Here is a 14321-nt window from a genome sequence, read left to right as displayed (position 1 = left end):
TCCCCTCTGTCCTTGTAACTTCCAACACAACAGAAAAAAAAATGTCATTGTGGAAGCTGTAGTGGGTCACAGTGAGTCCCTCAGTATACTCTTTTGTCCGCATTTCTTTGCTTGCAAATGTTCATTGCAATGACTTGTTAGTCTGCTATGAAGCCTCTGGCTTCTGCTGCTTTATCAGCACTGGAGCCTTACTGGGACTCCTCTTAGATATCCTACTGTTGTCCTGTGATGTGGAGATCTTATAGTTTTGGATCTGTAGGACTGTCCCCTTCATCAGTTCAACCACTGGGTAGATTTAGGGGTAGGCCGACTCAAAACCTGTCCTGATCTGGGCCTGAAAGATATCTGATCTGGTCAGCCCACTGGCTCTCCAGATTTCACCTCCTCAGTGGCTACTCACCCATAAGTCCTATAACCAGGTCCAGCCGAGGTACAAGGCCCTCTCTCTTGAGTGTTGCATCAGGGCCAGTTCTCCTACTCTCAAGACCTGAGGGCCAGCTCTCCTGCCTGCCACAGGTGTTGAAGGATGAGGGAGGGAATAAAGGCATTGTGGTCATGGTCCCCATTGATAGCATAGTCCAGGATCTTGCCATGGTCCCAAGTGGCATCACCGCTGTTCCTTATTACCCTCAACTCTCTAGTTCTGGCTCTCTTCATTGTGCTCACATCTTTCTGTTCCTCTTTCTTTTCCATTTCTCCACCTCTTATTTGCTCCTATTAATGGTGCCCAGGCTCTCTGAGTGTCTGGGGTCATCTCAGGACTGGTCTCAGGAGTGCTATTCCCCAGTCATCTATTATGGCACTGGGAGGGGGTCATCTTGGGTATGGTTTGTGCCCTAAGACCTGTGTGGCATAGGACTGGTGATATTCTCAGGCTAGCTCCCTGTCCAGACCCCATGGTGTTGGTCTAGTGTCATCTCTGGTTCACTACCAGCACTGAGGCCTGCAATCCCAGGCAGGGTTCTTTTAGTCCCTGGATCAATTTCCACCCTGGGAGCCTGTCCAGACCTATACAGCATTGGGCTGGTGGTTGGCTCAGGCTCCCTTTGTCCAAGGAGTGCTAGCCTACTAATCATTCAGATGTTCACAGTTCAGAACACTGAGTGAAGACATAGCTTTTCTTCTCTCTGTCACCTACTGACACACCTGTGGCACAGTAGCCACACCTGCAATGCCTCTAGGGGCAGTTCTAATTTACTTTTTTTTTTCTTTCTTTCTTTTTTTTTTTTACTTCTCACTTTGTGCAAAGAAGCTTTGTGATTTTATTCTAATGTGAAAATACTCCAAATGTTTCAGAGTAATGTAAAAAAAACCATGTGCATTATTGATTAGTTTTAATATAGTTTCCATATATTCAAAGCTCACAGAGGGTAGGGATAGTATTTCCTAATCGATATTTTAAAGTATGTTTTTCTTATCAAGGAAGTAGATGCTTGAGAAGATAAAGTGACTCCAGAAAATGGTGGTGCTAGGAAGTCAAACAAGTTGACACTCCTTCATTACACCCAGTCACAAGAGATGTTTGTGTTCTGTGAGTTCCTGGCTCTTATAAGAAGACGTTGAACTTCATATTGTCCTAAGCGATATTCAGCTGAGTATAGATTATACTGGGAATAATAACTAATGGCACAGAGTAAGTTGCCGAGCTGTCTGACCAAGACTGTTGAATCGTGTAAGTAAAATAGTCATACATAATCCAGTGGTAATGATCCCCACTGTTTTGATGCTTTCAGAAGCTGCTGAACCAGGAGACTTCTGCATGGTTGCTTTTACATCCAACGGAGACATTTCAGGATGGCCGACAAGCATCCTAAGCACTAGATGTTACTTAAAGCTGCAAGGAGCCTGGGAGCAGAACTCCTTCCTCATTGCTTTCTCAGGGAGCTTGATGTCTTGCTGGGATGTGAGACAAGGCATGATTATAAGAAATTGATGTGTGTGTGGGGGGGGGGAGGCGCAAACTGAGCATAACTAAAGCCTTTCCCAATAATGTGCTCTGGGCTGCAAGGATTTTACCTTGAAGAATGTGTCAGAAGGAAGAGCCCACTTACAGTCACTTCTTACCATCAGGATGGGCATGTTTCACATGCCTTTCTTCTTCATGGGACCATGTTGTGATGCTTGGCACTCAGAAGTTGATTAATAAATGCATCTTTTTTATGTCTGTCTGTGATGACATACTGGTTCCTTTGGACCCCGTTGGTGTCCTATCAGGATCAAATTTATATTTGAGACACAAGGGAAAAATCAATAAACTTGGAATCTTTAAGCTATGGTAAAATACATTATAGAATAAAATATTTTATGCCATAATAAAATATTTGGGGAATTGAATAAATACTTGGGGATTGAATAAATCAAAAAATTTAAATTTATTTATTTTTCATGCTCTCAGAAAAAAGCAATGGCTAGCCAAATTTAATTCATCTTTATTACTGTTTAAAAATAAAAACAGTCTCTCCTTGCTTATGTATAGGGAGTGCTATGCACAGGGGCAGAGGGGTGGGTGGAACGATTTGATTCAATTTTCTCCAAAATACATTATGGAAGGATTGAGGTGAGGCTAATTCTCTGAAATGAAACCAGCTCTCCCAAAGCTGAGGGGGAGATAGATGGGGCATTGTCAATGACCACTACTGTCTACGTCAGGAACTGTTTAGGATTTAGGACCTGTCTGTTTAGGATGGTCTTATGTACTGTGTATTTAGATGTTGATTTCTGTGTCCCGAGATCTGTTAGAAGTACAGGCATGGGCACTGTCATTTCTATGAAGAATCTCCTGTATCAATTTTGTGTAAACAATGCACCCCAATTTTCTCTGATTGGTTAATAAAGAGCTGTAGAGCCTATAGCTGGGTGAAAGAGGACAGGGAGGCTGGACTTATGTTCCCATTCTGGGCGTCTCAGGTAGACAGAGAAAGAAGGAGAGGAAGAAGTCACCATGAGAAGGTGCCATGAGGAGTTCCCCATAGATACAAAAAGTTATAGTGGAAGGCCAAGGCAAGACTGAGATGGCAAGTAAAGTGACCCATGGCTGAGAGGTAGCATAATTGGGTGAGAATAGATGAATATCTTCCCAGTTATAGAGCATAAAGTGTGTTCAATAAATCTAATAGGCATCTGTGTCATTTTTTGGGAGCAGTTAGCAGAAATGGCCCACTAAATATCCTATTTTGATATTTGGTGCCCAACATGGGGCTTTCACTGCCTGGTAACACCTCTGAGCCGTGGCCCCTTCCCAATGCTCTACAGAACCAGGATCTTTGTTTCTATGCCAGTATCAAGCCCTTTGTAATATTTGATCTATTCCTTGAGCCTGAACTTCTGGTTTCAGGTTTTGAAACAATCACGATACCCCTCTGAGGAGTTTTTAATGCAACATGGAAGATGGAAGAAAATCTTCCTTTGTGTTAGGCTGTATTATGCATGCCTTGGCTAAGGAAACAAGACAGTCTTAAGTAGATTAAAGAAAGATAATGAATACCACACAGTCTCAAGAGCTGTGTGAGATGGAAATTCTTAGAAATCATTTAGTGCCTCTGCTTCTGTCCTGTAGACAAGGAGACTCAAGGCCACAAGGGGGAGGGGGAAGTCACTTAAATCCGTACACCAAGTCAGAAGCAGAACCAAGACAGACATTGTGCCTTCTAAATGCTATGATTTTTCCTTCTGTTTGGCTACCTTTCTGAACAGAACTATTTAATGTGGGAATTTTAATTTAGTTATGGAGCTACCTTGTTTTGTTCTAATTCCTGTGTGTGTGTGTGTGTGTGTGTGTGTGTGTGTGTGTGTGTGTGTTTATTAGTGTTCATGGGCACATGCATGTGCAGGTCAGAGATCAGTCTGAGATAGTGTTTCTCAAGTCTCTCTTTCATTTATCTATCATCTATTTGGCATCTATCAATCTATCATCTATCTATCTATCTATCTATCTATCTATCTATCTATCTATCTATCAGTTTTTGTGATAGGGACTTTCACTTTGCCTAGGCCTCACTGATTTGGCTAGGCTGTCTGGACAGAGAGCATGTGAGACCCTGCTGTCTTCACGGCCCAAGTTCTGGAATTACAATAGCCTACCAATGTTAGTTATAATGCCCAGATTGTTGGAGATAAACTCAGGTCATGGAGCACAAGCTCTTTACGTGTAAAACAAAACTTAAACAATGTAAGGTAAAATAATATGAACGATTTGACTCTCAAATTTAGTCTTTGTCGCATCAGTTGCCTGTTGCAGCAGCCCCCAGCAGCAACAGCTACACAATGTTTCCCTATGCTGTCTAGCTACAGTTGTCTCTCTTTGGAGTAGGAGTGTTGTACGTGCTAGATGCAACCACAGAGGCTCTAGTTCTTTGAAAGTTATAGAAGCAGCTAATAATTGCTAGCATCAGTATATGCTCCATAATATTTGAGACATGCTTATACTGAAAATTATTTACCTTTTGTCTGAAACTCAAATGCACCTGGGCACCTCATAACTTGTCAGGCAGCTTGCTTTGGGAATCAGGTAGCAGGACTTCCCTGAGTCAGGCATAGTTAGTGAATGTTGCTTAAAGATGGGCTGGTTGAAGCTGGGTCACAAAGAAAAGATAAGGCTTGCTCAGGAAATCTCTCCTGACCTCTGACTACCTTAGAGCTTTGAGGAAGGAGATGCCAAAGGGCTCTAGGACCGTGAAGGGTGAGCCGTGGCTTTCCAAACAGAGATACAGCTATACCGTGTATCAGACTAATCCTGACTCAGGAGGACCGTATCTGGCATCTGCCCATGTTGGGGGATGGCGGATGGGAAGTGGAGCTTGTGCTCTGATTGCTCTGCTCTGCTCTGATGACTGAATCTCAGTGTTCCAACTGTCCTCAGTGTTTGCTAAATACACAGATCCTCTGTCCACCCACAGGATCTCTTATCTGCCTAACCTTGAGAGCAAAGGCACCTACGTGGTTTCACAGTTTATTCATTTATTCTTTGTATTAACACTTTATGTGGACTAAGAAAATCCCTGAGCTGGGGAATGAGAACAGAGCAGCAAAGATGAAGTGAAGGGTTGCTACAGCACAAGGTCGTCTGTGAGCAGACAACTCCAGCTGCTTTAAAGTTCTGATTAGCCTTCCTTCCACTGGCTCCTCTGCCGTCCCTTCTGCTCCCCCTTCCCCCACTTTCTCCATCCTTCTCCCCCACAGACAAACATTCCAATGTGTTTTGTCCAGCCTTTTATTTGTATGTGTTCTTGTTCATTGCATTTTTCTACAGATGCACTTTAAATTTACATAAATACCATTGTTTTATATGCTTCATTCTCTTTTAATTAGCCCAGCAATTAAAAGTCTGTTAAAATGCCTTTATATTGCTATGCTGACATTGGATAGGCAGTTGCATTGAGTCCTCCTAACTTTTTTTTTTTCTTTACCCACAATATGCTCATTGCTTGAAGCCAGATCTGTCTTATTTATTTGTGTTTGATTTTCCAAAGCCAAGTTTGGAGGCTGGCACTTAAACAGTGCTCGGGTAATTTGTGTTGCGGATTGAAGTACGCTGTGAATTGTAGTCGTCCATGAAACTTTTGTTGAATTGAAAGGAATGAGATGCTAATGAAGGGCACAGCTGTTTATTATAGACATTAATGACCTGGGAGAAAAAGACTCTTTGTTGCCAAAATCTTTGACGATCATTACTTAGCTTTTGTAACGTCAACCAATGAGCCACAGTCACAAGTAAGGCTACCCGCAGACTTCTGCGTATAGTTGTAAAGGTTTAATGTAGCCCTCCATAAAACACAGCTTTAGTTAAGGTGAAATGCCCGGTGCAAACATTCTGACTTCATTCACAACTGAGGTAGATTTTAACTTTTCAAGGAAATCAGTCAACAGCATTGTTCAGTTCCTATCAGCCTTTGGGAAACTTAAATCCCTATTTTGGATTAAACTAAGTGTAGGAAATTCCACCCTGACTTCCTTCAAGCAGAGGGCATGAGTCTGTGGACAAGAAAAGACAATGAGCCCCGCTCCTAATAGCATAACCATGTACCTGATTAACATATTTATTTGGTTTTGTAAAAAAAATAGTAGTGGATTTGTGGCTTATTCCTGGGTTTTCACTTTTATGAAGGGAGTTCATGCATTTGCTGGGAGCCATGTGGCAATATACCATGATATTTCATTGGTACAGCAAGTGAAAGAAAGCCTCGTGATTAGACAGAACTGTGGCGAGGACACTCCCAGACAGACTGCTGGTAGTTGGTTGTTTTCCCACTGACCCTACAGAGTCATGGGGACAGAAGGGTGCCAGATGCTCTGTTGACAGTGTAGCATTCAGGGACTACTGAGATGGGTGTATTCAATTCTGTCATGAAGGGCCACTGGAACAACTTTATTCTTCATTTCTGGGCTCACAGGAGTAATATATTTGGTAAGGAGAGTATATGTATTTTTAAGAAGAATATTATTATAAGTTTTTCTTAATTTAACATTATCATGTAGTCATGGAGACTAAAGACATGGAGTTATATCACCTTGGTTTATAAACTGCTTCTTTTATTTGTCAGATTTGGGATGCTGGCCAAGGGCCAAGACCCTGTGAGCTACAGTTTTGTCTTCCCTTGATGGATTTAATCAAGGCTAAAGGGATTTATCTGCAGAGTCTTTAATATGTTTAATATCTACTGTGCATCTCCAAGAGTGTTAAGATGGCCAGAGTGCTTTTCAAACATGTATCATGGTGGGTTTTTTGTTCTGTTTCATTTTTCTCGGAGCATCTTCTGAGATTTGTTTGTAGAAAGCAATGCCACACATGGACATTTAGCTACTTACCTGAGGCAGGACTAGACATGCCATTGTTATGTTTTCTATGAACTTACCATAGCCTGCAGACTTTTCTGAGTGCATTTCTTGCACTATACTTACTTTATGCATTAACTCTATAGCATAGTTAACTACTAATTTGCAAACATGAAAAATGAAGCTCAGAGAAGGCAATTAATTTGCTTAAAATCATGAAGTATTCCTTAGCCATCTAATCTTTTAACACATTCTCTGTAAACAGCCTCCTAGGTCCCAAACACACTATAGAAATATATACATTAAAAAGAAGCTTCTTCATATAGCAAATTCTGCTGACATAAGAGATAATTATTTTTTTTTGTCCTTAGTATTAATGTTTTTTTTATTAATTTATTCTTGTTACATCTCAATGTTTATCCCATCCCTTGTATCCTCCCATTCCCCCCCCCCCCATTTTCCCATTATTCCCCTCCCCTATGACTGTTCCTGAGGGGGATTACGTCCCCCTGTATATTCTCTTAGGGTATCAAGTCTCTTCTTGGCTACTTGCTGTCCTTCCTCTGAGTGCCACCAGGTCTCCCAAGAGATAATTATTATATGGCTATTTCAGTTATCTTTTTATATAAAGGGAAGCCATTTGGAGGTCTCGAGCCAAGGAATGTATTTTCCTGTTTTACAAATATTAAATTCTCTTATCTTAGTCTTCTTGTCCTTTTCTGGATCTGACATTTATGAGATGTTCTTGAACCACACTGGTTGGTCTTGTGCTTCTCTTTCTTTCTGTTTTTAGATGTTCTTTCTTTCTTTCTTTCTTTCTTTCTTTCTTTCTTTCTTTTTTTCTTCTTTCTTCTCTTTCTTCTTTCTTTCTTCTTTCTCTTTTGTTCTTTCTCTGTTTCTTTCTCTCTTCTTTCTTTCTTTCTCATGCATGTCTAATTTATAATATTCACATATATATATATATATATATATATATATATATATATATATATATTCATTCAGCCTTTCTAGTCCTCCTTAGATTACTACCATCATGCTAGAGTCTTAAGGGTTATTATAATTATTATTTTATCTATGAAAAGCATGTAAATGAAAACATAATACAACAGAGGGTACAGTCAGGTTGAAACTCTCGTGTACTGATGGTGGGCGTGTTAATAGGTTAAACTTTTGAGCAGGTAACTTGGTGTCAGTATTGGTATCAATATGAACTATGAATAGCCTTATGAATGTTTGTAAGTTTTTAAAATATATTTTATTAATTTATTCATATTACATCTCAATGGTTATCCCATCCCTTGTGTCCTCCCATTCCTCCCTCCCTCCCATTTTCTCCTTATTCTTCTCCCCTATGAGTGTGACTGAGGGGGTCTTCCTCCTCCTATATATGCTCACAGGGTATCAAGTCTCTTCTTGGTATGTTTGTAAGTTTTAAAAGGTATCATTTATACTAAGGAAATAATCAGAAATGCAGAAAGATTCAATCAAAAATATGGTTTTCATAATAAACAACAATTAGAAAAAAACTTTTTGATTATAATATTTTCCTATGAATCATGTATAAAATTTTGTTTGCTGGGCCAGGAGAGATGGCTGAGTGGATGAGAGAACTTCCACAAACATGAAGACCTGAATTTCGTACCCCAGCACCCAGGTGAAAAGTTATGCGAGGCTGCTTTTGCTTGTAAGCCCAGTGCTGCGGGGAGCAGAGACAGGAGGATCACTGGGGGCTGCTGACCAGTGTCAGTATGAGACCCTGTGTCACAGGAATAAGGTGGAGCGTGATAGGTCAGGACACTCAATATCTTTCTCTGGTCTCTGCTTGCACACACAGAAGTAAAAGCACCTGTACACACAGGTGTGCATACACCACTCACACCTTCACTGTGCTCCCACACACATACGCAGTTTTGTTCACAAAGAATTTTTACTGAGATAGAAGGTTAAATTCCATATTTCTTATGAAAAGCATGTATCGTAAAGTGCTAAATACTTTATATCAATCCATTTTCTACGATTTAAAAGTTAGATTTAAAGTAGATATTTATTTTAGTTTAGCTCTTATTTTTATATTCATTTATAGACGATAAAACTAAGATTTCGTTTTCAGAAAAAATTCCAGTCAGCCGGACTCAAAACTTATTCTCAAAATTACCAGATGAGGATAGCACAATTGTATCACCATTCTTAGTGCAAAATACGTAGTGTTGGTATATAAAATAAAAATGGTGATAGTTTTTTTGTCAGCAAATTTTTGGAAATTCTACCTCATTCTTCGTCTGTTTCTTTAGTCCTATGTTTCCTTCAGAAAGTCATTAATCTTACAACCAGAGGAATACATTCTAGGGACTGGGGAGATGAGAGTCCTCAGGAAAAGCACTTGGCACAAAAGCTTGTAGACAGGAGCCTGGACCCTCGGAACCCACCTCACTGCTGGCGGGGCATAGAGCCCTGTTTCTAACCCCAGCATGTGGGAGGTGGTGACTGCCTGATTCTAACCCCAGCATGTGGGAGGTGGTGACTGCCTGATTCTAACCCCAGCATGTGGGAGGTGGTGATTGAGGATCACAGGAGCAAGACAACCTGGCAGAGCTTTTGAGATCTGGATCCAGAGAACAAGCCTGCCTCAGCGGATGATGTAGAGATTGACTAAGGAAAACATCCACATCCAGAGCACGCACAAATACAATTGGTCAACACACGTATGCACACACCCACCCATATGCACACAGACACACGTATATTTGTCAAAAGGAAAAAAAATCTATTGTTTTATTTTTCAGTGTTCAACTAATTATGCTGGCTATATTTGACATTTATCTGACATTAACAGTTAAATTTCCCTAGCGCACCTTTAAAACCTAGGGAATTTAAAAAATAGTGATCACATTTATTGAGATGCAAATTCTGTAAAGTAAAATTCATTTTTATTCCTACATATTTGTATTAGTTTTGACAAGTATTTACAGTCATGAAATCACCACTATAAACAAAAGTTTTTGAAATTTTGTTTCTCTCCCACTTTTTCTCCTATTCCTGGTTACCGCTGATTTGTTTGCCTCTTGTACATTTTCTTTTTCTAGAGTGTTCTATAAATGGATCACTACTCTTGAATTCCATTTATTTTACTTACATGATGTGTTTGAAAAATCACATTTTTTTTTTTTTCTGAGAAATGTTCCCTCGTTGATGGATCTAGTCATTTATTTGGACATATTTTGATTAACATTCTCTAAACGTTTATGCTTTTTTGTGTGAATATAATTTCATCTAACAATCTTAAGAAACTGAATTAATAAAGTGTCTGTATGACAACTGCATATCTGGTTTTATAAGAGACAAATTGCCATCCATGGTAGTGGCTGTACCAACTTTCACGTGCCACAGGGAACAAATGAGAGCTTCCTTCTTCTGGTTGCTTCAACTCTGTATCAGCACTGGGTAGTGCCAAATGCATTATTACTCCACTCTGTTCTGTGTGCGGTGTGCCGACAGCCTGCTGTGTGCTAGCAGTGCACTGTGAGGCTAACTTTCATTTTGTTAAGGTTGAATTTTTGCCATTTTTATTCTTTGGTGAAGGTCTTCAATTTTAAAAATAGATTTAAAACTAGGGTCACTTTTTTGGTGCGGTTTGAAAGATTTTCATATATTCTGGGGGGGCGGAGATACCTTATTTGATGTATTTTGCAAATATTTTCTTGTGAAATATGGATTGTCTGTTTTTCCCAGTGCTGTGTTCTAGAGAACAGAACTTTAATTTTAAAAAAATTAAAACTTTGCTATGTTCTCTTTTTTGTTCATTATTTTATGAATACATGGATCACATTTTTACCTGACAAAGACAGGGAGATTTTTGCCTGTTCTTTAATTTTTGTTTCACTTTAATTCTGTCGTTTACTTGGAGTTGATCCTTTATGTTCTGTGTAATAAGGTTCTTGACTTACCCTTTTTTAAAAAAATAAGGCACCCAACTTTCACTAATATGATTTAAACTACTTTTGACAATGTCCCTTCCATGCTCGTTGAAAATGTATATTCTGACCCTGACTCTATTTATTTGATCTGCTTTTAGCTCTTTCTTTGTAGCAATTCTCTGAGTCAGGTGATATGAGTGTGCCAACACCCGACTCCTCATGGCTGTTCATGCATCCCTTCATATAGGTTTTAGAACCAATAAGTCAAGTTTATTGAGTTGAATTCTTAGATAACTTTGTGGAGAGTTGTTGACTTAATGATACAGCCTTCTAATAAATACTGAAGGGCTCTATTGCCTAGTCCTACTTTTATTTTTGATCTGAGGTTCATTATTTGCAACACTCAGATATTATGCATAATTTGTTAGCTGTATCTGTATTATAATTAGTGTAAGTAGGAAGTGAAATGTCTTGATTTTTTTTCTTATATCCTAACATTACATAGTCACTTGCTATGCATCAGTGACTTTTCATCATAAGAAATATGTATGTATGAAGAGGGCTGTATTACTAGTCAGTTTGGATATTAACAAGTAATTAAAGTTAAACAAAAATAAATTTTAACAATTAGGTTTTCTTCTAAAGAGGGAAAGCGTAAAGGTAGGTGACAAACATGTATGGGAAAAATCCCTTTGGCTATATATTTGATAAATAAAAAAGGCCTGCTTTTCCAAATGGATACAAATATATTTGTATCTTGTGTTTTTTGAGCAAGTAACCACAAGGGGAAACTCTTATAGCTATGTATGGTTTATCATGTATATATTTCCACTTTCTATCCCTCTGAGTAAAATCCATAGTCATCTGTTCTGATAGATTCTCTTGCTTCCTAGTTACAAGCCAAGTTCACAGAAGTTTGGCAGACTCTTGAATGATCTCTGCGATGCTCACAGGAACCAGGCTCAGACTATCTTTTAAGCCATGGATGATTTGTAGAGTGGAGTCAAGATGAGTCTGAAATAAAAAGGTCCTTGGTTATCCTTACTACAAGTTTCATAGTAATTCCTCTTCTTGCTTCTCTTGTTTTTACATGAGTTTTGGGCATTTCTGCAAGAATCCAAGGAAGTTAAGCACTCATGGGCTTTAGTAGGAATAGTTTATTGCAGTCAATCTGAAAGCCAAACTCTGACCTACTCAGATAACGTATTGGGCCAGCAGCCCTCCTCTACACGTCCTTTAGTGAGTTCTTTTTCCCTTCCACTTTTCATCTGTGGGATCATTTTCTGCTGTCAACTTCATGGTTGGTAGAAGTGAGGAGGGCACACAAGGTTGTGTGGGATCAATTTTGATGGGTCAGGTCAGGGGGAGGTCACTGTCTCTTACACTTGTATTGTGTAGACTAGAACTCACTCTCACAGTTATAACTGAACACAGAGAAGGGAGGAACGGACTCCCTTTGTGACCACAATGAAGAGGAAATGCGTTTGTATCTACTATCTCTCGTCTCTGCTACAACACAAGGAAAACTTTCCATGTCCTTTGGTGAGCTAAGAAAGTAAAGTGTAGACTATCTAGTCTCCTGTCAGCCAAGGCATCACAAAAAGCCACTGTAGAAATAGTCATGTAGAACATGAGAAAAATGTTAAAAAAAAAAAAAAGAAAGAAAGAAAGAAAGAAAAACCTGCCAAGCTGAATGGATAATGATTTTGTGTGCAGATTTTAGGCATGTACTGTTTTAGAATGATATTGAAAATATGTTTTCATGAAGCTCCTGTGAGCATTATGATCCTGTGTGTATTATTCTCCAAACAACTGACTCATGTATCACATGCCTGTTGAACATTGTTGTCAACATTTCATGGACGCTTCAAATTCAGAATGTCAAAGATTGAAGTGCAAAGTTGATTTGCACACCACATTTCTATTGGAAAAACAATAACAATGAGGCAATCTTCAGGAGATAAGCCATCTCCAACTTTAATGTCCCATCCAAGGAGTCTAATGCATCTCTATTCTTATTTGTAGTTTATATACACAACTTTTTTTTTTTTTTTTTTGAGACAGGGTTTCTCTGTGTAGTCTTGGCTGTCCTGGACTCATTTTGTAGACCAGGCTGGCCTTGAAGTCATAGTGATCTGCCTGCCTCTGCCTCCCTGAGTGCTGGGATCAAAAAGGTGTGCACTACCACACCTGGCTTCATATATACAACTTTTGAAGCATATATTTATTTTCTTTCTTTCTTTCTTTCTTTCTTTCTTTCTTTCTTTCTTTCTTTCTTTCTTTCTTTCTTCTCTTGTACAATACATCCTGGCAGCAGCCTCCCTCCCCTTTCCTCCTTTCAGTCCCTGTTTCCCCACCCCACCCCCAGATCTGATGTTCCTAAGGTTCTCTTTTTTAAAAAGCAGGCCTCTCAGAGATATCAACCAAACACAGCATTAGTAATTCGATAATACTAGGTGTAAGTCTTCATGTCAAGGCTAGACAAGACAACCCAGGATGAAGAAATGGGTTCCATGAGCAGGCAATAGAGTCAGGAGTACTCCCACTCTCGCTGTTAGGTGTCTCACAACTCTCCCCCGACCCTAGTTATATAACCACAGAATGTATGCAGAGGGCCTAGTGCAGCCCCGTGCAGACTCAGGCAGTCTCTATGACTGCCACTTCCATCTCTGTGAGGCCTTATGAGCCCTGCTTAATTGATTCTGTGGGTCCTGGTCCCCTTCTGTTCTCCATCCCTTGGGCTGGTACAGTCCTTCCTCTCCCTTTTTTGCAGGGTTCCCTGATCTCTGCCTAGTGGTTGGCTGTGGGTCTCATCAGATGTCGGAAGAAGCCTCTCTGATGACAATTGGTCTAGGCGCTCATCTATGAATATAGCAGAATAACATTAGAAATCATTTCATTGACTTTTTTTTTGTCAGGTGTATTCGGTTCTACCCTTGGTCTCTGAGCTTCCCAGCCTTTGGTTCATAGTCTTTGAAAGCTATATACATGGACATCATGCATTTTCCACCCGCCACTCCATCCTCCTAGCTCTTCCTAATGCCTTCTCTTTCCCCCACCCTCCCAGCTTCAGGACACATAACTTTTTCCAATCTGCTATTTTGCTCAGTTCTTAACTGCAAACATTTTCCATGTTGATACATGATTTTTGTTTTCCAATCATTTCTTGGTACAAAAATCTATCACTTTTCTGGCAGCATAGTTCAATAATTACCGTGGCTCACTAGACAATCCTCTAGTAACTAGAACACTTGATTTCTTTCCAAGTTTCTGTTATTTCAAAAATGTTGAGGTAAACAACATTTTCACCTTGCGGTGGCATTCATTTGGCTTTTGACTCAGACCTTGTATTCTCATCTCTCTGTGTGTCCTTAGAGAGAGATGCCAATTCTCCCCTCCTCAGCCTGTAGCATCACTTCCCTGGGCTCCTACGGTCTTGGCTCTCGTCACCTCTTTACAACCAGACCTATCACAGGCAAAGGAAGGACTGACCTGGAATTTAAGATTTACTCAACAAATCCCAGTCTTCTCAACACTTCATTACTTTTATCTTTGTTCTTTTTTCTTGCTAAAGAAACATCACTTTTGATTATGAATGAGCTGTGTAAGAGCACTGGTTGTTTGAGTGTACTTTTA

The 14321-nt window shown here is 39.7% G+C and overlaps 1 non-coding gene across 1 annotated transcript; it reads right to left on the bottom strand.

The window, feature by feature from the left end:
- Nucleotides 1-1056: 1056 nt before the first annotated feature.
- Nucleotides 1057-1188, bottom strand: LOC127207690 (small nucleolar RNA SNORA17). Its single transcript, XR_007832952.1, has one exon. It is a non-coding gene; the product is annotated as a small nucleolar RNA SNORA17 (small nucleolar RNA).
- Between the last annotated feature and the right edge of the window lie 13133 nt (nt 1189-14321).

Source organism: Acomys russatus, chromosome 2 (assembly GCF_903995435.1).
Source record: "Acomys russatus chromosome 2, mAcoRus1.1, whole genome shotgun sequence".
In the NCBI taxonomy this organism is placed as follows: domain Eukaryota; kingdom Metazoa; phylum Chordata; class Mammalia; order Rodentia; family Muridae; genus Acomys; species Acomys russatus.
Note: the sequence above shows the minus strand (reverse complement) of the source record. Positions and strands in the feature narration are given on the sequence as shown.